The following is a 25,529-nucleotide window of genomic DNA, read 5'->3' on the forward strand; positions in this document are numbered from 1 at the left end:
CTAGCTCTTTGAATATCTTGTTTTCCTGTAAAATTTCAAAAGTAAATTTAAATACTTGAAATTCAAGTATTGCAATAACTTTTCCATAGCTATTTCTAGCTATATGTGTTCTCTCTATAATACTTTTAAATTAAATAGCTTGGATTTAAAGAAAATCCCAATCTAAGATACTTAAGCACACCTGTATGTTGTGTATTTAAAACGGATTTAAAAAACTTCATACTCTTAGAAGATTGTCAAACAAATTGCCATTCTGAGGTAAAGTTTTGTGTCAGTGCATGCAGTGTGCCATGCTGAAGTTATGCTGAGAGTGATTAATGTGTCAGGGAAAGCAGACATTTTTGAAGAGTTGTGTAAAGCTGTAAATATGGTGTTTTGTTCTTTACCAGACATAATTTGAAAAGCTGACATCTGTGTTTTTAATGTGTTTGGTTAGACTCTAGTGGTATGCCACGTCCTGATTAATTGAACCAACTTAGTTGGGATGTGTTGCAGTTGTAGGTATGTAAAGATTAAGACTGGAGATTTAACCCAAAATTTTACAAGAGGCATTTTCAGTCAGATACTGTTCTAAGATAAGCTGATGAAGATTACTGCTTACCCAAATATATTTTCTTTTGTACCAGATACAGAGTTTTTAATGCAAATGAAAAACACATATTAACTGGTTTGATGCTAAATACCAGAACATCTGTTTAATTAGCTGTGTTATCAGATGTGTGTGGAAGAGCTGTATTTTTAATATTTCTGCTTTTACGGGGCTGTTTGGCAGGGAGGACATACACAATGGAGATGCTGGAATATTGAAACAGTGTGTTGATGCAGGACTACTAAATAAAATCCACAATCAGGCTAGGAAGCTGGGTGTTTGTAATTGCTGGGCATACTATGATCAAACACAAGCAGTGTAAATTCTCATTTTTCCTTCTTTCTTCTGCCCTGCCTTTGCCACTTACTGGAAAGTCTTCTAAAAGTGACATTGATAGAGTCTTCACTGGAATAAAATTTGCTGTGCTTTACCATGTGCAGTTCTGGGTGCACCTGTGAGCAGCATTGCTGATGTGTTGTGGTGGCCTAGCAGAGAATAAAACAGAAGTTCATACTATCCGAGTTAATAAGCAGATGGTTTTCTGTGCTGGAAGCAGTAAACACATTGTTATGTGAAGATCATTTTCTGTGGGTTATTTTTTTTTTTTTTTGTAATAAAGATGCCACAGGACAGAAACGTAAAGATCAAAAGTCTCATATTAGCAGAGATGTGAAGGCAGTATTTTATTGCCTTCACAACTTCTTAAAAGAAAACACAACTTCAGTAGTTTTCATTACCAAGTGTGTATTTACAAGGAAAAATAGTGTATTTCATAGCCTTATTCTGGATGTCTACACTAGCATTCTGGTATACTTAAAATCTGTCACGAGTCCCTGGAGAGAGGTGGGATCCTTCAGCAAGCACTTCAGACAGCTGTAGGCTTCTGTGGTCAATCTCTTCAATCCCTGTAGAAACATCTTTTTCTGTCCCTTCTCTGACTGTTTAGAGGCTTCTGTTGCTTCATGTCATTTGGAGAGATAAATTGGTCTGAAATGGTTTGAGATACCTTGCAGGGGCCTGAGGATGAGAGTGACAGCGGTTCAACACAAGATTACTGGAGCTGCCAGTGCCACTTCCAGTCAGATATAATTTTAAACTGGGCTGGTGATCCTAGTTCATGCTGACCAATATTCGTGAGTATACCCAGTCCTTTGAATATCTTGAAAAGATTTGGAAAACTTTCATATTGTGATTTCAGCTTGACTTTAGCTATGCTGGGACTATTGCTTGAGAATGAGCCCTTGGCATTTTTTGTAAACTTGGCCAACAAAATATTACATTTACAGTTTTGAGGCAGGAATTTTCCATAAAATTTATAGAAATTCCCACTGGCTGTACTTGGAAGACAGCAGGAAACAATGTGTAGAACTAAACCTCGATCCCCAATGCCCCAGGACATAGAGACCTTATTGTAGTATTTTTATCAGATAGTGGGTCTTACCTAAATACAAGTATTTCAGATATGTCAACTTATAATTTCTATTTAAATTTTGTATTTATTCCAAAAAAAGATAGCACATATGTCCATAAATATTCTTCTGAGTGGTACCTTGGTAGTGTTGAATGATGAAAATAATTTTACTGGAAAAATAGGCTCTCTATAGTGAGAGCCTAAACAATTTCCCAGGACTTGGTGGCATTTCAGCCTTTTCTTTTTTTTTTTTTTTTTTTTTTTTTTTTTTGCATCATAATTAACGTTCTTAGTGTGTAAATGGGTACCAAATCTAATACCCTGCTGAGACAGAACCCTTGTGCCTTATGTGTTTTTGCCTTTGATTGTACTTGTGCTGCTTATTACATTTACGAAGTAAGGACCAAAGCAAGTGTAATGTAATTACCACTATTTGAATTGTGCTAGTGAGTAATGGAGTGGTTCTGGAATCTGACTTTTCAGTGTAATTCACGTAAGTTTTGAATTTATATCAAAATTTTGACATATTGATAAATAATGTTAGTGTTTATGAACTGTGGATATGTAATTACGGTAAAGGGAAGACTTAGTTCGTCTGTCTTTATTGAAATATGTAAAATGTTAAACAACAGTAGGTGAGCACCAGAATTCATTAAAAAAGCTTTAAAATGATAATTTTTTTTTTCATTTCATTTCAATAAGGGTTCTTGGTGTAAGGTCCAGCATAATTCTTCAAGCAGAATTACATTCCAGGCCATGGCACCATCAACTGCCTTCCTTCCAACACCTTTCTGTATTTTTTTCACTACAGTGCTCCAATATGGTTTATTGCCCTTTTCCTAACTGCTCTCTATATTGTGCAGACTGTATCTCAGTATTTATACAATTTCCCTTCTATTTTCATATCCTGCATGCTCATACTGTACAATAAGGAGATAATTGAACTCATGTTGCACCACGTTTTATGTTCAGCTTTTTCTAAATGCTTTGTGTGCCTCTTCTGTTGAGATAAGTCTCAATTTTCTTCCTCCCTAATGACTACATTGAGGATTTGCTAAGAGTGCAGTGACAATGCATGTGAAAGAGCTCTCAGTAACTGACTGATGACACTTCAGCAGCTAATTGCTCATATAATTTTACTTCATGAAATGGTTCATACACCTGTTTTTCTTAGTACATAACTTTGGAAATCTACATGGTAAGTGAAGCCTTGCCAAACTGTATGAGCTATATTCGAAGCCCCACAAACATAATTGGAATTTCTAAGGCTCTGCTCTGAATTTTTTTTTTCTCCCACTGAAAACTCTACCAATAGTAGATATTACTGGCAGAATGTGTTTATGAAATTTCTTAAGTTTTTAAATTATTTTGTTTCATTTGTCATTCTGAAAGGTAGTTTTCGCATACAGTGAAAATGACAGAAGAAATTGCTTTCTAAAAAATCATCTGATTATTGTGAAATTCTGCAGAATTAAGAAATATGTTGGATTCAGTTTTTAAAAGGAATCTATGAGCCACTGGAGTAAGTAACTTCATGAGAAAAGAAATGAAAGGACAAGGCAAAAAATAGCCACTCTAGTGACTTTCACAGTCCATGCCCTTGATAGGCCCAGAAATAAAGCACATAACAAAAAAAGATAAAAAGAGAACCTTAAAGCTGATGTAATTAAAGTTGCTGCTTGAAGCTGTAGTGATGTGGAAAACCTGAGTTTTGACGCCTGTACTAAGGACGCATCAAAATGCCTAAACAAATGTTGTGTGAGACATACAGTGAAACAAAATGTTTTTTGAGCAATGCAACTCTAAAGATTCTACCAATTTCTGTATCAATGCATCATGTAACCTCCAGAAATTCATCTCAATGTTCTGTTAGCTCCTTCCATGTCAGCCCTTTCCTTCCTCCACCACAGTAGCTTGTAGATTTTGAATTTTCTCATTTTATTCCCTGGGTCCAGGCAGAGCAGTAGGTGCCATGTAGGAGGTGATGTAGGCATATAGAGACAATGTTAGTGGTAGTAACTTGAAACCTTTAATTTTTTCCAAACCATTGGAAATTTGAGCTCTTTCAAAACTTGAGAGGAGTTTGTTCTGGCACAAAAACTGTGAAGGAAGAAAACTGAAGTTTAGGAAGTGTCCAGCCAATATGTTTCTCAGTAGTGCTATTTTGAGTGCCAAATTCTTAAGGAGTTCTCCTGTGTCCAGATGAGGAGGCTGTTTTGTAATGGACTGAAGGAAATGTGCTCATATCACTGTATTTATTGAAGCTCATGTAAGACTTGGACTGTAGCAGAGATTTAAGTGAGCTGAAATAGATGAGGTATGTTTGTGTCTCTCTCCTCTCCTGTCACTTCCCTTCTTCCTCTCTTAGCTTTCTCCCCTCTGCTCCTTCCTTCCCTCTCTTTTTTGCTAGGATACAAAGACCGTATTGGGGTAAGAATGTCAGAAGTCCTTTTAACATTTCTAGATAATATAATCTAATAGATTTTTTTGCAATGTCCCAAGTAAAATTCCATCAAGTTCTTGAGTATCTAAATACTCTCTGTAGTGAAATACAAAGGCTGTCTTGCCAGTGAATTCACTACAAGAATTAGTGGGTCTTTTTCTTGCTTATTTGCTGCAATTGTTTTTCTTGCTAGGAAAATAGGTAGTGCTTTCCTTCTTGTCCAGTATTTCCTTTATGACACATGAATATATGTAGCAATTTTTTTTCATTAATGTAATTCCTTATTTTGTGTTGCTCTCTTCATTGAGGGCTCAAAGTAAGTAAGAGTTTCAACAGGTTCAGTAGAACATGCAGTATATTTCAATAATGCGTATTTTCCCTTTTCAATATGGAATGGAGCACAATTAATGAAAAATAAAAGATCTTTGGATATGAAACTTGTTATGAAACAAGTAATGTATTTTTTGTCCTCATTGTTGTGTTATGTTGTGTTATTTGTTCTCATTCTGATTGTATTACATTATCTGTCCTTTCTGTATATGTGCTAATATTCAGAATAAATTTGTGTAATTTTCTGTATTGGCCTCAGAAATTTGTACAGAAGGGTCCTCTTCAGCCATTAAGGTCAATTTTTTATTCCCATAATTATAATGTCATATTTTTCTTTGCAATTCCTTTAAAATTTATTTAAAATGATAGCTGGATTTAATTTACATAACCCTATTTTTATTGCCAAAAATTCTGTAGCGGTTTGCATGAACCTGTGAGGAAGATGTCCTGAACCTTGACACTGATTTCTCTGAAGTCAAGAACAGTCATAATTGGAAGTAGATTGTAATTTTTAGATTCATAAGTGTTACTTTCCTTCAAAGTATGTTAAATTTTATACTGGATTCCTTTCAAATATGGATTTAGGAAATTCTGGTGTGGTTGCCAGTTTTTCATGTACAGACATTGGTTTTCCAGTAGATTGTCCTCTGGTCTTCATATAAGGCATACGTATTTTTTATGCATATGGCTTAATGGTACTCCTTAATGTCTTTGAAATTGTATGAGTAAAACTAAGAAGGATTTATCCAACAGTTACATTCAGCTTAATCTGATCGTGTTAAAAATAAGTATGCCTTTTTGAGAAGTCTCATTTTTATAGAGTTAAAACTGAATATAACACATTACATTTTAAATGTTCTTACTGATCCCATTATTTTTTCTGTGCATTTTACAAATAGGATGTGATGTTTTGAGTATGCTTCAGGCTTCAGTAGTTTGTATAATGTTCTATTTTCTGCAGCAAAAGCATGTCAAGGTGATCTCTGTGGGTGGTTAATATTTTCTGGAGTTTATTCTTCAACCATGAAAATATGCAAAACTGAAGAGCTTGGTGGTATGTCATATGTTCAGATATAATATTTATATATATTTAAATTTTATCATCATTAAAAATAACAGAGAAAACCTCACGAGTGTAGTAGCAAATACTGTTTGTTCATGGATGAATGCAGCATTTGTCACTCCTGACTTGTGTTTGTGGTTATGCTGGTGAGCAGTTCTTGCAATAGCTTAAATTGTAGGGTAAGAGTGTTGTATAAATGGCATATTTTAAAACATAATGCTCAAGATCATAGAAAATCGTAGAATATGGGAGAAATGTAAAAATTACAGAATGTTTGCATTTTAGCAGAAATTGCCTTGATTTGTTTGACAGGTTTTAGTTGTTCTTTTCTGTATTTTCAAATATAAGTACTTTTAAAAACAATTATAGAAAGCAACAGTAACAATTCTATAAAAGAAATGCATAAATATTGTAACAGTATTTCAATAGGGACAGATTATTATAAATCTGATTGTTAAAGAACTGAAACAGGTAAAAGTTGAATATAAGTACTGCTCACTATGCTTTTAGCATTGTTACAGTAGTAACAAGAAAAATTGGAAGGGAAAATGTCAAATATATCTATATAAATAAAATGCATTTGTTTTATAAAAAGGGGATATTGAAAAAGCTACTGTGGATTTCAATTAAATACATACTTCTTTTTTTCTTTCAAGACTAAAGCAAACACATAAGGAAATTAACTCTTACTAAGAAATAATGATGTGCATTCTGATTTCTGGCTGATACCATGTTTTATCATTGCTTCTGTCTTTCTTCTGGTTTTGTTTACTTAAGCCTCTGTCTCTGGGAAGTTGTGTTCCTGCTGTTTGTATAGCACATAGGCGAAGTGGGTCTTCAGTTTTAAATGGGAACTCTCTCAGATGTGCCTTACTAAGATTATCTTCTCTGACGCAATGTAATGATCCAAAATGTATCTGCAGCAGAGATATTTTCATATTTCCTTTGCCATTCATGGCAGTTTGATTTACCTCAGTAAAAGGCTTCAAAAAACACATTTGGAGTGACTCCAAACTCAGGGTTGTGGTTGTTGATGAGAAATTTTTTCTTTTGGAGCTTGAGCAATGTATAGAATCTGTGATTGTCTTTAGTGCACACCTCTGGGCATTGTAAGAAATACCATACTAATGTTCTCCAGCAAGAAGCAAAGCAAAGCAAGATCTTTACTTTGCCAAAAGAGTTAATTGGGCTCTAAAATAGCTGCAAATACATAAAAACCAGAGACTATGTTCAACTTTCTGGTGCTTATCTATGAGAGTGTGGCCTTTTTAAGGACACAGTTCTCAGAACCAGAAAGAGGAAGCTGAGGATGATGTCCAGTGTGTTATCTTTCTTTTCTTTTTGTTGGGAGGGATCACTCTCTGCACAACCTTTCACTTCCCAAGGCTGCAGGACAACTACTGCTACAACTACAATATGTTAAGATACATATTTTATCTTAAAAGAGGTTAATATTCATTGTTATTTTCTCATTCCTTCTTCATACCATATGTAGAATGGGAATTTCCTGTAATCCTACCTACCCAGTGATAGAGCTCTAGGAGGAGTTGGGTGAGGTGTTTGTAGTTTTATGTTGCTAATCCTGTAATGACAATAGTAGTCCTGGTTTACCTTTCATATTTACCTTTCATAGAATCATAGCTCTTACTGTTACTCTTTGGTCTGCAGTGGGGAAAAGCTGTCGTAATAACACAGTGAATGCTACAGGGGTCCATAAAATAAATACATAGGTGTAAAACAGAAAAAGACGTTGGTATTACAGAAAATGTTACAGTTGGGCTGTATTGTTAAAGTGTAGCCAGGTGATCTGTGCCTGGTGGGGGCAGCAGCCGCTTGGCTCACCATGGTTCGCATGGATAGTTCATCTTTCTCTGTTCTCTGTTACTGAAGTTTATAAATATACTTTAAAAATAAGCAAACTTTTGCTTTCATTAGGAATTTGATCATACCATCAAATGTGAGTTACTTCATTCATCTGGTGTGCTGGTGTTGTCATATTTTGTTAGTCACGATGACAATTTTTATAGTTAGCTGTTTTATTTTTGCGAGAAGATTGCAGATACCTGTTACTGAGAGGAGCCCCATCCTGCCCTCTCCGATAGTGGTGAATCTGTCCTGCTCCCCCAGCCCCATCTATGTGTCCTGGGGGCAAAGGTTTCGTTGAAGACTCATCCTGACTTCTTCTTTATGGTTAGGCACTTCCCAGAAGGAACTTGTAGGTTACTGAAGAATACTCTGGTGGAAAACATGTATTCAAAAATTCTAATTACACTAGATTAGTTGGTTCTCTTTGTGTTACAGCAACTGTATTATTTCTTCTACCTTACAGTAAGTTGGTTTTTTGCATCATCTCCATATATCTTTCAATTGCCTCCTGTTCAGACAGACTACACGTGGTTCCATAATACATCTGATGATGATGGGTATTTCAATGAACAGCAAAATATTTCTGTCATGAACAGCATGATGGCAGCTGCAGATTTTTGTCAGTATATTAGTTGATTGCTTTTCTAATTACAGAATTGTAATGGCAGTTAGAAATGGAAAAGTGTTATGAGTCATAACAGCAAAACTTATTTCAGAAATTCCTGTTTGCAAACATTTCTGACTTGTGTCAGGGTTTGTAAAATTTGGGTGCCTAAACAATTTGGGTGCATAAACATGCTTTAGAATTCAGTAAATGTAATTCACACTAAAGTTACTGATCTGTAAATGGCAATGAGTAGTCCATTAGCTGTATTTGCCATCCAAGATTTTTATGCAGTTTGTAGCTGGTGGGTATTTCCATTCTGTCTAAGCAGTGATGATAAAGTAGGGTGGAGAAATATGAAAACAGTAGAAAATATATATTCCACTTGGGTGAAATTTTTTACGGAAGGGTGTTAAATTGTTTATACCTGATATCTATGGAAATTTTGGCATTGATAACTTAGCTGTTAAATCAAACAGCAGTACCATACTTTCCCTTCCATCAAAATTAGTCAAATAATTCAAGTCATCTGATGCTTTGTTATTTTCTTCACATATAACATAGAGGTGTGAAACACTAAACTTAAACTTGTGTTGGAATTAACACTTAATAGCAACCAAAATCCTTCTATTTTACATTCTGGTGATTGGAAGAGAAGAAGCAGAATTAGCCATTGGAATTTGGTCAGAGTTTATTGACTTCAGCAATGAAAGAGATGAAAATATCTTGCAAATATATATGTGTTTCGCTGTGTGTCAGCAAACTGTTTCAATACCTGTCTGTCCCATGAAAAAACAAAGTTGGAATTATCAGATAAATGTGTGTTTGCTTTTCAATAATTATTAATTAGTATTAGCATGTATTTTATATTCATTTGTTTGGGTAAAGTTTTAATAAATCATATGGAGAGTTTGGTAGCAGGAAAGTGGTTTATAAATTCATGCTAAAAGTAAGTGGATGAGGTGCAAAAAGAGCAAGAGTAAGTATGGAATTCTTTGGCTAAACATTAGAAGAGCTTCCAAATGTAAGGATTTACTTGAACAGATTTAGATGTTGCTATAATTGCCCACTACTGAAGCTGTGCAAAAAGAATGCAAAACCTGCCGATGGTAGCCCAGTAACTTTATACTTGATAGGGTGGGCTTTATTGTGTGTCCTGCAAATCTGAGATAACCTGAGAGGTCATCTCTCAGATATGACACAGGAGACCTGCACCCTCCTGAAATGACAGCTGCAGACCAGATGGGATTTCCTTGGACACTCTGTGGCAACTCTGTAGAGCCTGACACGTTCGAGGAGTTACCAAGAGGAGAGTTGCTTTTTTTTTGTTTTTTCGTTCTTTGCAATATAAGACTCCGACAAAGTACTTTGAATAAATGAGGGGTCAGATATTGTTTGTTTGTCTCAGGCAAAGAGTTTTATTACAATCAGTAGAGTCAATAGAATGCCGAGTCAGAGAAGCTGAAAAGATCCCAGTTTTGTATTTATTTCTCCTTATAGCATATCTACTGAAAAGTGTGCAGTCAGGGTGGAGTCATAGATATGACAGCATTGAATGAATTCCAGCTGTGGAATCTATAAATAAAGGAATTTCAAAAGTGCTCAGGTCTGGTTTTAAATCTGTTCTGCTGAAATCAGTGGGAACTTTGCTATTGAAGGGTAGCCTAGTTACATCAGTCCTGAGCTACCCTGAATTTTCTTTCCGTGTAGTCACATTTATGAAAGGACCTCTTACAGTATAGTGTTTAATGGTAACATCACATGAAATTAAATTTATTTTTTGTATTTCACTGAAAAGTTTCAATTGCTTTAAACCAAGGACAGCTTAAATTTCCCCCAGGCAATACACAACACAAGGCCTTTCTAAGACTGCTGGCAGGCAGTTTTCAAAAGGGTCCTTTTTGTATTATAGTTCAGGGCAGCAGGATCATTTTTAAATAAATGCTTCTTGACATCAGTAATCCATGACTTTAATCTCTTTTACTTTACCTTTGACACCAACATATTGGTGCTTGTTTTCACACACATTTTAACAATTCCACTGTTTATTCTTTCATTATTCTCTTTTTTTTTTTTTGTCTTCTTCTCCTTCATCTGTGTTTCATTAGATTTTCCTCTCTTCTGCTTTCATTACTTAACTCTTCAGCTGCTTGTGTTTATCCTGTTAATCTATGCACAAACTCAGGAAAAGGGGCAGGTGGAAAAGCTACCGCTGAGTAACATCTGAAGTGCATGTGCTGCAGATCATCTGAGGCCATTAAATATCAACTTATTTGATCTTTTTAATTTACTGGAATTATACATTTTTCCTTGTGCTTACGTGGTCACATGTGCAGCCAGAGCACTCCCAGTGTAGTTAAAATTTACAACCCACAACACCCAAAAGTGACACACTTGTCTGCCAGTTCTGTTACTTGTTCTTTTCTTTTCCCCTTCCACCAGCACATAGCCTGGATTTCACAGCTTGCTCCTACTGTCCTCTTGCTTATGGCACTTGACTTCTGTTACCATTTATCATGTTTTCCTTTCACTTTGAACAGACATATATCCCATTTCATTTGCTAAATTTGCTTGTGGAGCAAGAAAAGTCTGCTTCTTTTACTAAAAGAACTTATTGCATATATCAATTGCTGTTTGTTGCAATGGGATTAAAATAAATTCTGTGTAACCTAGTCTTTTTTGGAGAGAAGTTTCAGTGATCATGGCAATATTTGAGTTCCTTTCAGAAACAATTCACGAGCATGTAATTTCTGACCTGTTTGATTTAGAAGATTTAAAAATCTTTTTTCTTGGGGTGCTATTATGTACATTGCAGTAATGTAGGAAATACTTTTGAAGCATGTCATATTGTGGACCATGTATATCTCAGTGGAAAATTGTATGCTAAATTGCTGCTTTCTTAATTTCACAGTTTAGGGCTATCAGTTTCCAGAATAAATGCAGTAAGTTTTCACAATGTTATAGCACATGAATGTCCTTCAAAGTATTAACAAAATTCCAGTGCTGTGATTCTGTGGGGTCAGTGGGTCAGTGTTGGGGGCTGGCTGTGGCCAGCTGCTTGCTTGTTTTCCTCCTCAACAGGACATGAGGGAGAAAATAGGATGGCAAAAAGTTCACGGGTTATGATTTAGACATGGGTAATTGCTTACCAGTTACTGTTACAGGCAAAATAGGTCTGACCTAGGAAAAATTGATCCAATTTATTTCCAATTAAAATATATTTTAGTAGTGAGAAATAATGAAAGCATCACTTTCTTCAGGCAGTACCAGCTCACCTTCCTGCTCACTGACCTTCACTGGTGTTGTCGGGCTGTTTCTCACACTTTCTGCCCACCAATCCTCTGCCTTTGTGGTGGTTTTCCCCTTTCCTAAGCCTCTTCTAGCTGAGGCATCACTCTGTGGTGAGTGGCTTGGAGTGGCTGGAAGCAGCCATGTCTCTGAGAGAAATTTCCACAGGATACTATTAAGTCAATTGTCACAAATTAAAACTTGTTGACTCTGCATTAGCCAAAGCAATTGACGTTCCTGGCAAAAGTAACATGTGGTACCTTTTTGAAGTAAAGTTCTTATCTGCCAGGACACTCTTACCCGATGCATTTTAATGATCCCCATTTAAAAGAAAAGATATGTTAATATTTTGGAAAGAAAAGCTACATAATTTAGCTTATCAATATTTTACTGTATTTATTTATATTGAGTTTGTATGCCTGAAGCTGTTTGTAAGAGGGTAATTTTATTCATGTGAAATTGATGAGTTGAAGAAAGTCACAAGATAAGCATAAAAATAATAAATGTCCAATATAATTTACTGCTTTTAAAATATAAAAGCTATCTACATTCCCATTATGTTTTGATTTGTGTGTGTCAGATAGATGTTTTATGTTTCACGAGCAACGTGTGCATCATACAGTGCAGGAGGTTGTTAAGAGAATTTTGTCATTTATTATGAAAGTTAATGCAGAAATGAGAACTAGTGTAAATGCCTAAATTAACCTGAACCCGTAATTTGCTAGAAAACTGCTGGTTTTTTTTCAATCTGTTAAAGGGATTGAACTCATTTGTGGACCCTTCAAGAAGTTTAGAATGGTTTGGCTGGAAGGGACCTTGAAGATCCTGTAGTTCCAACCCCCTGCCATTGACAGGGATGCCTATCACTAGACCAATTTGCTTAAAGCACCATCAAACCTGGCTTTGAGTATTTCCTGGAACAGGGCAGCCACAAAGCCTCTGGGCAACCTGATCCAGGGTCTCACCCCTCTTGCAGTAAAGAGTTCCTTCCATATATGTAAATGTAAATCTACCTTGCTTCAGTTTGAAGCCATTGCCTCTTGACCTATCACTACATACCCATGTAAAAAGTCCCTCTTCAGCTTTGCTTCTTTATGAACAAACATACTTTATTATTTTAGGCAAATGAAATATTTGATCCCTCTTTCTTTGGATTTTACCATTTGGTTTAAATCACTAGGGTAAGGCGTTTTGCTTCTTTAACAGTATTGTCAAAAGGTAATTAAAAAGAATTGTAGAAGATACCTATATATTTAGTGTGGGATCACCTACAGAATCCTACTGAGTGTGATGAGTTGTATTGAAGTTCGGCAGGTATGTGAGGCAGTTTCCAAAAGCTGCAGGCAACATTTGGGTCCTGCATACACTGTATTTTCAAAAATTGAATTTAAATTTCTTAGAATCATAGAATGAAAATGTTTGGAAGAGGTCTTTAAGATTGTAAGATTGTCCCACTACCATTCAGCACTAGCACTGTAACCCCTTAACCACTAAACCACATCACCCAGTGCCAAATCCAAATGTCCCTCTAGGCACAATGAGTCAAACACCTCCTGGGCAACTTATTCCAGTGCCTGACCATCCTGACAGCTGCCTGAAATGAGGTTGTGACCACGTGGGGATCAGCCTCGTTTCCCAGGCAAGCAGCAACAGGACTAGGGGAAATTGCCTCAAGCTGCACTGGAGAGGTTCAAGTTGGACGTCAGGAGGAATTTTTTCATGCAGAGGATGTCCGAGATCTGTAATGAGCTGTCTAGGGAAGTGATGGAGGCACCTGGAGGTCTTCAGGAAATGACTGCACCTAGTGCTTGGTGCTGTGGTTTAGTTGGCTCAGTAGCATTTGGACAAAAGTTGGACTTGGTGATCTTGGAGATCTTTCCTAACCTTAATAATGAGTCTATGATATCCTTCTGGGCAATATTGAAAACTGTCATTTATTCTTATTCCTAATACTCTCTCTTTTAAATTCTTAAATTTTTAAATTTTTATTTTTAGGAGTACAAAGACCTCCCTTTTTTTTTTTTGTCCCATGTTGCTTAGTCTCTTTTAGAGACTTGGGTAAGAGAGCTTGTAAAATGATTTTTGGAAATACATGACTTACAAGTGGATCTCATTTGTCCACGTTCTCAGTAACTTCTCAAAAGAACTGAGATAATCCAGAATGTGTCTTCCATTTCCATACTGGAATGTTGATTCCTAAACATGTCATTCATATTGACATACACATACACTTTATAGTAGCCTGCAGGAAGTTGTCTAGTGTACTCCATGTGTAGCTTTCTGGACCTTCTCTAGATTTTTTTTTTAGGGTTGATTTCATATTTGTCACCTTTGTTTGACATTAAGACAATTTGAAGCAGACATTTTTCTGTTGTAATTTCAGGTGTTTCATACTCAAATCCCTTTAGAGTTGTTGATGGGGTACACTCCAGTCTAATAATCTGTTAGAGCTCAGTTTGTCTTTTTTTCTCACGTTCTCTAATAGCACTTCAGTTTAAGACAAATCCTCTCATGTATTTCTCTGAGGTGGATGTCGGGCCTAGTAACTTCTCCAGTCTCCTCTGGTGTGGATAAACCCCCAGGTTTTTAGTGGCCCCTGCTTTCTGCCAGCCTCAGCAGGAGCCCCTAGATGTCTGTGTGTGGGAGGCTCCTCACCAAGCCTGATTGTGACCCGAGCCTTGGCCGTCTCCACGGAGCTGTCTGGTGTGCTGTGGGCTAGGGCTGCCCCCAGCTGCCCCTTGGGCTGCTGCTCTCTCTGGCCAAGGGCAGCAGGGTCCTGCTCTGACCATGGACAGCTCCCTCAGCTTCTGACCTCCAGCCTGTTGGGAGCTGCTGGTCCCTGCAGCCCTCTGACCCTGGACTGTGTTTTATGTTTAAGCCTTCCAAAGGTTACAATCCTTTCTGTTTTCCTTACTTGGACACAACTTGAAGCTTTTGCAAGGATGCTTTTTTATTTCTAATAGCCTCCTTCATCTCATTTGTTCATGACAGCTCCCTTCTCTGGATTTTCTCAGTCTTTTTTGGTAGGTTGTATGCATTTCTTTTGAGCTTGCAAAAGGTGTCTTTAATCAGTCTCTGTGCCACCTGTAAAAATGTGACTTTTGTAGCTGATTCTTTTTTCTTCCTTGTAACAAGCTTACTCATTTTTATTCAGTGACCCTCTTTGAGATGGTGGTAGAGTTTTTTTTTTGGCTTTCGTTGCCCCTTCAAGGGCATAGATTCCAATCTACATCAAAGCAGTTATTGACTGTGGCTAGAAATTTACTTTGAGTCATACCCTGATACGTCATGTACAAGACAGGCAGAAATATCCAACAGCCAAATTATTTATCTGTCACACTTGTAGGGACATTTTTCAGTGTTATGAAGGTGTTCTGTTTCTCAGGTGTCTTTGGGGGTTGGTCCAGAGCATGGATTATGTTTGTATCCTGTGTTTTTCTTGATGTCATCTGCCTTGGCCAGTGCTGAAAGAGGGAGTCTCTGGGTTGTTTAACATGAATGGACTGTTAACTGCCAGATGGGTCTGGCAGTCATTCTCATTCATGAGCAGTCATTCTCTAATGAGTGGAAAGAAACTAAAAAGGAGTCCTTGAGCTTGCCCAGTAATCTGAAGCAGTCCATATCAGAATACAGCAGTGCAGAAGACTTGCTGTGTCTAGCCTATGTGTAAGAATTTCCCCTCTGGAGACCAATGTAGCTCTGAATAAGATATCAAGAAGCAATGGTAGTGATGTATGAACAGCATCCTCTGGAGAGACCTATCACTCAGGTCACCAGGCAGGGTCTCTGAGAAGAAATCAAGGACATAATTCTGTTCTTTACAAAAGACACAATTAATGAAGTCATGTCAAATTTCGGGTCATTTAGAGTAAGGACCTTTGCAAGGATCCACTCATTTTAGGACATTTAGTTTGTGACAATTATTTGCAACAAGCTGTGGTGTTCATATCAGTATTGAAGCAACCTCCTAAGCAATGGAAGCAGTTCCTGAGGTGCCCAAACTGAGGATGTGTTAGGGCTATGTGTTAGGCTTCCCCAAGGAACCTCTATGTTGATGAGGGGGTTACCTGCTGTTCAGCTGAAGTAAAAAGCATATAATTTGAGATGCTGCAAATAGTTAATGGAAATGACAGCAATTGGTGAGACAATTTCTGTCTTTATTTTTATGGTGACATTTTTGGCAGGTGATTGAGGCTGTACGGGTAGATTACCTTGGAATCATTTTGTTTGCCTGTTTTGTGGGGTTTTTTTTCCCCTCTTAATTTTTTTTCTCCACAGTTAGTTTGGCTTATTTATCATAATTGTTTTGATCTGTTTTCTTGTGCTTTTTAGGAGCTCAAGGAGTGTGTGTGTATGTTTGGTTTCCTGTTCTGTGTTGTTTGTAGGTGTGGACTTCACACAGTTTATTATTTCTTTTTCTCCCTGAAAGTTGTGTGACTCTTTAATTATCTATGTTTTGTTGTTGGCTTTGTTGAATTTTCAATCTATTTATTTAGGCAAGATTTTTGTTGGTGGGAAAGAAGCAGGAGGATCTAGACTTCCACATGCAGATCCAGAATGATGGTATCATTGAAATAAACTGCTAAGTGGCAAAACAACTAGAAAGTTGAGATTTAGTGATGGATGAATGCAAGCTCAGGCAGAAAAGGGGGGTGAGGGTTGTCCTTTATGTGAAGGAACAGTTGGAATGCATGGGACTCATGTGTAAAGGTTGTGATTCAATATAAGGGAAAAGATTTTCAGTAGAAGGATGATTATGCAATGGAAATGGTTGCCTATGGAAACCAGCTTGTGGAATCACCTTTTTGGAAAGTTTTGGAGATGCATCTTTCTAATATATGAAGTGAACCAGTCTAAATTCAGATGCTTTATGCAGCTGCAACTCATCAACCACTCTGTGATATGGTGCATCATGGCAGAAGCGTCAGGTGCATTTCGACTTTAAGTCTTAGTACATTATAAATCTTGTTACAGGAACAAACTAGGTATGTTAGACAACTCAGGATGATCACCATATATGTGCACTTTTGAAATACTACTTTCTAAAGTTGTTCTACGTTCTTATCTGATAGCATTTCTGAATCCCTTCTAATCACATCACAGGAGAAAAAGGGAGACACACATCTTAATTCTGTAAGTAATTCACAAGACTGCCGTGCCATTGTGTTAGTGGTATTGTAGAACAAACTATTTAGGAATAGTTATTTACTTTCATTTTTTTTTTATATTCTTCTCCCCCAATTAGTGTGGACTGTTGCAGTTTATCATAATAAGAAAATTCAACAAATGGAAATTGGCTTTTCTCTGAGTTGTCTTAGAATAAATTATATGTTTTCAGAGGAAAGGCAGACATGCCTGAGGATAAAGTAAGGTATGGTATCTGTGTACACTGGATAGAAATCTCTATAAATATGATATTGGTATCGTGCATACTTATAAGATTAGTGTCAACACAGGTTATCTATCATGTAGGGGCAAGTCAAGCAAGTTAGACCTGCCTCAGGGATGGTTTAGCCTGTATATCCAACTATTCAGACAACATTGCTGTGGATATTTTGGAAGAAAAGACTGAGGGATGATTTTTCCATGACTCCAGGCTTCCCATTCATTGGTACTGTCTCCATTTCCTCCAGTGTGCTTTGATAGGTACAGGTAATCTGTGTCCTCTTAATCTTTAGGATAAGTAAGGCCTAAATGGAACAACGTCTCCCCCCCAGCCCCTCTTCCCCAAGAGGAGTTTTATGCAACCTGTGCATCAGTTGCGCAGTGGATGGAACATACTGGAAGCAGATGATGTATTTAAACCATGTGAATGTTTTTCTGTCACCAGGCAATTTCCAGGGCATTTAATATTAGATTTTTAATTATTTTTTGTAAATTTTATTATTATCCTTGGCTTACTTCTTTGCACAGTTACATGTTTTATGAATTAATGGAGTATGGGTGTTTTTGCATAGGAAATTACATATTGTAAAAATTCAAGAATAATTTTTGTGGTATAGAATATAATGTGAACCTTTATAAGTACACAGCATTGAAAAATTTGGAAAATAAGTAGTTGGGGAAGCTTGACAGCTCAAGAATCATATGGGAATTCATTATTTTCTCTGTGCCATGTGAAAAAATATATGCTTCTCCTAGCTCCACAGAACTTTTATTTGGACCCACTGCTAATGTAAACCAGCCTTAGTTTGTCTAAGTAGTAATGTAAAATAGTATGTGAAAATTAGCTGATAAGATCATGGTAGTATGAAGGTCTTTTCATTGGTTCATTTAACTTTGGACTGATTATAAACATAACTACTAATTCATTTTGCATGTTCTTGTTAATTATAATGACATTCAGTAGTGCTGATCTGGTTATGAGCTTCTGAGTATCTTTCTATCACAGAAATGTGAATTCCTGGAATCAGGAAGAAAGGAGGTGTCTCTTTACTATTTGCAGTTCTGCAGTTTATATAATATTCTTCAAAAATCATATTTTGTGTAGTTTAAATTAATGTGTTCAAGTAGTTTAAATATAATTAAAATACATAGTCTGACTGCTAGGTATTTACACTTTTTCATACTTTTAGAAGATATACCTTGTAGATTGTATGTAAGTGATGTATTTTCAAATAAAGTTCAGGACCCATTGATACAGTGCAATTTAACACTTGCTCAGAAGTCCAACTATGAATTAAGAGGTTTTTTTTTATTGTGTGAGTCCTATATGATAGAGATTTGGAAGCTACAGATACCAGTGAATGTTTATGTCTTTAAAATACTAGACAGTCTCTTTAGCAAGTCATTTTTGCTTTAGTGAAACCAGTGGTGATTTCGGCTCTATCGATCTGAATGAAAACAAGCGTACCTAATAGTAACTATAGATAGCCCTTGACCAGGTTCTAAAATTTTCTTGCATGCTTTGGTGCGTAGTTGTCGGGGTCCGCTGTTATGTGTCTCTGCCCCGACACGGGGAAAGGTGGTTCTGGGCGGCCGCGATCGCAAAGGATGAGTCTGGACTCTCAGATTCTCGGTCTTCAGTCTTGTTTATTATCTCTTATCTACAAAGTTTTCTCTGTGCCCAGCCGAGGTCCGCTCAGCAGGACAGTCAAGTGCACTCTCCCCCGCCCACAGGGTGGTTGTGTCTTTTATAGTAAAAATTACGTGTGCCATATTTACCTTTATTTCCCAATACTATTCACCCTTATAGACAAGTCTACCTTCACCATGAACCAATCCCCAAGTGCCAACATCACCATACAAAATGGAAGACATGAAGAAGAAAGAAGAACACAGGACCACGCCCTGAATCCTCCATCTTGCCTTCATGACCCCCCTGTACTTATTTTTCCAAAATTTATATTTCCCTCCATAAATGTACCATTCACACCCAAGAAGCTCCCATTTCCTCCTTCACAGGTTCTTCTCCTTTTGATGGATCGAAATCCAACCACCAAACCCTTTTGGCATCATTCCAGGGTTTCCGAGCCCCCCAGGGGCTCCCCTGGTGTCTCTGCACATCCACAGTGATGTGCTGAGATCCCACACGTAGTGTTTCATTAGAATATTTTATACAGATACCCACTTCAAGCAGTAATGCACTTTCAACCATTTTTACTATAGAAGAAATCTGAAGAAGCAGGTCTTACCTGAAATAGTGACACATCATGGCAACTTGATCTATCAAATAGGAGAACTGCTTAAGTGCTGTAGTGCACTTTGGTGGAGTATTTACATATTAAAAAATACCAAAGACCACCAATAAGGCAGGATAAAGAATAAAAACACGTAGTCTCAAATCAAAATATTACCTTAGAGGCAGTGTACAAACATATAACAGGTAAAATTATCCTAAAGATTGTGATCTAAATAATGTGGAATAAGCTAAGAGGTGATGGCAGCAAGTAAATGAATGAGTTATAGAAATAGCTTGCAGCACATGGGCATTGTGTTTATTTCAGTCAAGTTTCTAAGTCTTCATCCAGGAATGAATTTGACTTTAATTTTTAATTAAATATTCTAGAGATTTCTGACATAACTGTGACAATTAACATTCTGTCAGGATGTTTTTAAAGCTTTGATTAACAAGGTCTGTAAATTTGTAAATTTTTAAGGTTTAGATGGAATTGTTAGGTGAAGAATGGGAACAGATCTCTGTAAGCACTGTCAGTAGGGGATAGGTAAACAATTAAAGCTCTACCTGCTGGGGCCCAAGGGATGGAATCTACCCTGAAATAACTGAAATGATTCAGATCCAGGTTTTAAGATGCTGACAAAAATCAAAACAAATCAAAGTCTATAACAGAAGTAATGTTATTTTTTAGGAGTCTTCTGCCTTTGTCAGGTAAACCACACTGAAAAGTGGCATAAATTAAACGGAAGTCAGTAAATAAGATCCTAAAGATGAAAATTGGCATAGTTAAAAAGAGAATTGGTAGGTAAGACCTGCTATCTGTCTGTGTCCTGTCACACCTACTTTGTGCCATCCTCACCACTTTAAATATTTCTTATTGATTTCTGAAGAAGTATAGAAATCCAGAAGTAGACCAAATAAAATTATAATAATTGAGATTAGTGATTGTGTTTTTTTTCATATTAAGATAATTACCAGAAAATACTATAATGAAAAATTTCTTCTGAAAAGGCTGTATCTCAACAAAATGGGTCATGGTTTGGTACAAGATTTTATGTATAATAACTGTTTGTCCTGGCTTTATTTCTGAGATAAAGCACTATGTGATGTTTGATATACTCCAAGCTAAGAACACTGATGATTTGAAAATATCTTGGTGTAATGGAGTATAGAAAAATAGGAAATATTTTATATTTGCATTTGAGGCTTACATATTATCTGTCAACAAGATGTAGTGTTGAAGAAATAACTGTAGTATTTAGTATTCAGATCTAGAATTCAGGTGCACAAGAAACTTCAAAGACAGAGGCATAGCTATTTAGAGGCAAAACTGCAACTTTTTAATGGGAAATAGGTCAGTGAGATGAATGCTTTTCACTCAGTTGGTTGGACATTTACATTGTGGATCCAGGGTGACCACATGACCATCAAGCAAAGTTACATTGACACATATTTTACTTTCCAAAAACTTTTAAGAATTGCCACCCACCTTCACCTCCTCGTATTTGCCTTAGGTTCCTTACCTGTTTTTTAACATTTTCTTCTCTTTTTTACTTTGTATTAAGCTCATAAGATATCCTTCTCATTTCCCAGTGCTGTCCTACTGTGCAGGGGTTTCATGTAGTGTTTATTTCTCCAGCCTGTCATTCTTTGCTCTCCCTTCTTCACTTGCTCTACTACAGAGGCTGCCAGGTAGCTTTCAGTTTCCTAGGAACTTCGACCTTCCCAGCAGGTTTTGTTACACTCTACAAACAAAGGAAGAAGTTAGAACTGCAGCTCTTTTAAATGTCCAAACATCTTGTAACAAAGTGTGTATTAATAATGCCAGTTGGAACACAGATTTTTTTTCTTAAACTGTGGGAAAGCAGTCTTTTCTTTAAAAAATTCTACATTTATTTTACTCTCAGTCTGCTTCTGTCTGACCTTGTCAGCAAGAGAGAATTGCCAAGAGGCACCATCGAGAGGCTGGTAGGATCTACTTCAGAGATAGCAGAGTTTCAGGCATTAAGTCTGTGTCTATATTAGTAAATTAAACAATGCCTGGAAATATTTTCGTGTCTCTGCCACAGTGAATGTCTTTGCAAACTAACATTGTTCCAGAAAATTCCCAGACATTTATTTGAGCGCCTCCATTAGACAATTTTTGTGTAAACCCTCTGTTTCAGAGCATATGTGACTATGCTACATAGGTGTAGGATTATCCTGCATCCTACACCGGTGGAGGATTATCTCTGCCAGCTGATTTCAGGAAAGAGAAATGTGCTCCGGTATAGATGGAATCTAAATGTTCTACAGACCTCATGTTCTTTATTTCTTCTGCCTTGTCCAGCCTTCTCTCTTCATTGCAGTCTTCCAGTCTCAACTTCAAAGCTGTTTTTTTTTTTTTCCTTTCTGCTTGTCCTTTTGTCCTTCCTAACATATATACAGATTTAAATTTTATTGGCATGCTGTCTCCCAGCTTCTGTCCCCTCCTTCAGATGACCCTGTGAACTTACTGGTAGTGATATTGTGTGCAGCTCTCTGCCTGAAACAAACTACTTCAGGGAAGCCTTCCTTTTGTTTGCCCTTGAGTACTATAATAATAAAAATAGAATAAAAACACAGGAGTAAAATTTGAGTGATGCCTTAGCTGTCACTCTGCTGCATGGAAGAAACCTGGTGAACAATTATATTTCTTTGTGGACTACATTTAATCTTATTACTTGTGTAAGAGAACAAATTAGAGGGAATGATCAGGGCAGATTCTATGTTGGTTTTGTTAAATGATTCTAAATAGCTGTAAATATTTCTCTCTGTTTTGTCAGGATTGTGGTACTAGAATTGATCTTGGACATCACTTCAGTTCAAGGTTGAAGTTAAAAGGTCTTTTTGAGGCTTAGAAGAAGCAGGTGAGTACAAGTCAATCATCATAAATCAAAGAGGATTTCTTTTTTGCAACTTCTGTTTTGTCCCAGAATTGCTGTTCTTGGTTACCAATCCAGATTCAAACAGCTGTCTCTGCTTTCCTGATTCACTGAGATGTGTGACTGCTTGTGTTGTGACTAGATAGCAGGCAATATCTGATTCATTTAAGATTTCCCTACATACTTTTTCAGCTTCTGCCATGAAAATAGGTGAAACCATGGTTCTGTCACCAAGGTCTCTGGAACTCTGGAGTTAACTTGCACTGTACAGTTTCATTACATCAGCTGTATTTGGAGTATGATAATTAAGCTAATTTGGTTTGAAAATTGTTTTAGACTGTATTTCTTGTGAAAAATAAAATTTTAAAAGGCAAATACACTCTAATAAATAGTGAAGAATTCCTGAATTTGGATATTCCTAGCTTCTTGAAACTCGGATGATCTTTATTCCTTTGGTAACCAGGAATTCCACGATGTCAAGGACCATGAGGTCAAGCCTTGTTTGAGCTGCTTTGTGTGTTAACGGGCTGAACCTGCCTGGGACACACCCTGTCAGTGGGTACAGTGCCACTGACATTCCTGCCCTGAATGCCTTGCTTTGCTCCAGACCTTCACAGCTATCCTCAGTGAATCATGTACACGTGGCTATCAGGTCTTTTTAACTTAGACTGGAAAGGGAGATCCTGAAGGAATTAGTGTAAGATGAGAGCTTAGCAAGGCAGTCACATTTATTTTGGATTTTTCATAATTGCTATTGCAACAACAACAAAAAAATCTGTATGTTAAGTGTTGCAGTTGTTCACATTCTACATTTCCTATGGAGGTATAAAATTTTTTGGGACTATTCCCAGAACTTTTCAAATTCAAAATTTTTAGGCAATATTTTAACATATAAATTGCAAAATATGGTCAATTGGGCCTGATACTAAATCTTTAAGATAAAGATTTCAACCAATTTACCATAATAGCAGCCAGGCCAAATTCTCCTGTGTACACCAGGAAGTAGAAACAAATATGTAAATACAAATAATATGCCATGTGTAGTAACTGCTAAAATATTACAAGTTATTCTGATATACCTATGTACTCCATAATATTGGTATATCCATCTTAATGTATTGATGGCTCTGGAAGGAAAGAAAAAGAAGCTGTTCCACAGGAGTTAATGATGATAGCAGTAATTAGTTCTGAAACTTTGTTTGTAACATGTTTTTTGAAGTTTTACCCTCTGTAAGGAAGCACAGCCCTTTTTAACCTTGTTCAAAGTAGTGTAAAAGAAGACTGTTCTGGTATGTGTTGCACTGTGACTGGGTAATAAGAAAGGAAAATTCCTTTATTCCAATTTAACTTCACCTTTTTCCAAGGAGTTAAGGCGCTGGCTGGAAGGCTACAATATAAATATGGTGAAGCCAGGGAAAGAAGAAAGGTTAGGTGTAGCAGTGTTGTAAGTCAGAGGATATACAGCACCATACAGGGAAACTGTAGATATTACTGGTGGAAACCTTTATATGACTGTTTGTTAGTATGTAGTAATATATTTATTTGCAAAACAGTAGGTTTTTTCTTTCATTCTTCAGTAGAAAAAACAATGAGAAATGTCAGATTCTTTGCTTTCTATGTAGCTATGGGAATATGGCTGGATTTCTGTCATGTATTTATTTGTATATGTCTGAATGGTGTAACTTGTATGTAGTTATGTTAGATAGTTTTTTGATACTGTCAGTATTTTGGAGAACTGATAGAAACTGGAGTTTGATAGAAAGTGTAGTAGTTGAAATCTGTTGAGTCAGCAAGAGTGTTCTTGTTTTTAAAGGATATTTTCTTTGGAAGTTTACTATGTTCTGACGAGTAATGGCCAAAATGCAGTATAACTGACTTGTGCATCTCTGATATTTTGGCAGTATAATTCTATTAAATTCCAGTATGTCTGAAACTTAAAGCATATGAAAGAAAATAACTGCTGTTCTGCTTCCTCTATTATTTTCTTCCATAACTTTAAGTTAAATATAGTCTATAAAAATGCTTTCTGTAAAGGTGGCCAAAATATTTTTGGCCTTTTTAGCATTGGTCTCTATTTCTTGCAATATGTGAAAGTGGAGAAGGAATGTTTTTGTAGTCAATGAGGAAACAGTAGTAAATTCTGAATGCTAGTTCTTCAGTACAGTATTTAGAATTAATAGGTTCTTTTATGGCAGAATATGGTGTGTTTGAAATGATTGAAAACCGAGATTCAGTCATAAATGTAGTGATAGATATGCATAAAAATAAAATTGCAATTATGAATACATTTTTAATCAACAGAGAGAAAAATAATCTGTTTGGTTTTTGTCCTCTCAGTAGAATACTTAACTCTTTAGGAGCAAGTTTTAGAAAAACTGGGACAGAGCTCAGAGAAATGTGAAAGCAGAGAAAAAATGTTCCCTTTTCTGACTGATGACTTAAATAGTTTTGAGACTGTTAGTGATACATTTACATCGATTTTTTATGAGTTAGGCTTTGAAAAAAAAAGCTAAATAAATTCTGGTATTAATGATTATTAAATTGATATAGCTCTTCTGTGTTGTCACTTTGGAGGAGAGGAGACATTGTGCTCATTCCTATTTATTTCTGGTACTGCAGGAAACAAAAAACATCACAGCTCACGTACAAGTATATGCATACATTTTATATACTGTTAAATGTTCAGTCTATATGCATATGTTTATTTTGTAGAGGGCAAACATAATTATACTGTTAGATTAGTACAGAAGATTTTCTCACAGGGGTATCTTGCATCTGCACTGAAATTCTCTCAAGAGTTATGTAAGGACTCATTGCTGGTGACCATGTTGGTGACCAACATGTGAAAGATAGGATGTTTTCCACTGGCTGCATCATGGACTGGCTTTAACTTTGTCCACAAGGAAGTCTAAGCCTTTCACATGTCTGCTCAGAAGGCAAAGGAGTTTTAATACTTGTGTAAGTGAATGAAAGGAGGGTATGCAGAATAATGCTTAAAGAGAAGGATGGCATCTGGTTTGCAAGAAGTAATTAGATGGAGTTTGATGGGCTTTGTCTTTAATATGGTTTCTAACAGGAAGACTCTGAAACATAAAGTATTATGCTTTAATAGAATTGTATTAGAACAGAGACCTTGTTTATTTTAGAATTTTGAATTAGCTTTCCAGGGTGATTTTGAATAGCTATAAATTGGTGATCTGGGGGGAACCTGAAGTCAACTTTTGTCAAAAAGTAATGCACATTGACAGAATTGAATTTGTGACCTGGAAATATGAGGCAGTAAGTTTTTGCTATGATTATACGTAACGCCAGACTATGGATTTAAATTGGCCAGCTATTCAATTCAACTAAACAATAAGTACAGTCTTAATGGTCTGATTTGCTGGGAAGAGCACTGTTGAAATAATCTGTTCT

The 25,529-nt window shown here is 36.5% G+C and overlaps 1 protein-coding gene across 2 annotated transcripts in view; it reads left to right on the forward strand.

Moving 5' to 3' along the window:
• Window positions 1-25,529, forward strand: part of FOXP2 (forkhead box P2) — a 403,242-nt gene that overhangs the window by 97,594 nt on the left and 280,119 nt on the right. For both annotated transcript variants that reach the window (XM_041471468.1, XM_041471467.1), the window contains exon 3: window positions 22,017-22,100. The gene's annotated coding sequence lies outside the window, so the exon portion shown is untranslated. The remainder of the gene's footprint in view (window positions 1-22,016; window positions 22,101-25,529) is intronic.

The sequence above is a fragment of the Pyrgilauda ruficollis genome, unplaced genomic scaffold, assembly GCF_017590135.1.
Source record: "Pyrgilauda ruficollis isolate IOZ18807 unplaced genomic scaffold, ASM1759013v1 scaffold27, whole genome shotgun sequence".
In the NCBI taxonomy this organism is placed as follows: Eukaryota; Metazoa; Chordata; class Aves; order Passeriformes; family Passeridae; genus Pyrgilauda; species Pyrgilauda ruficollis.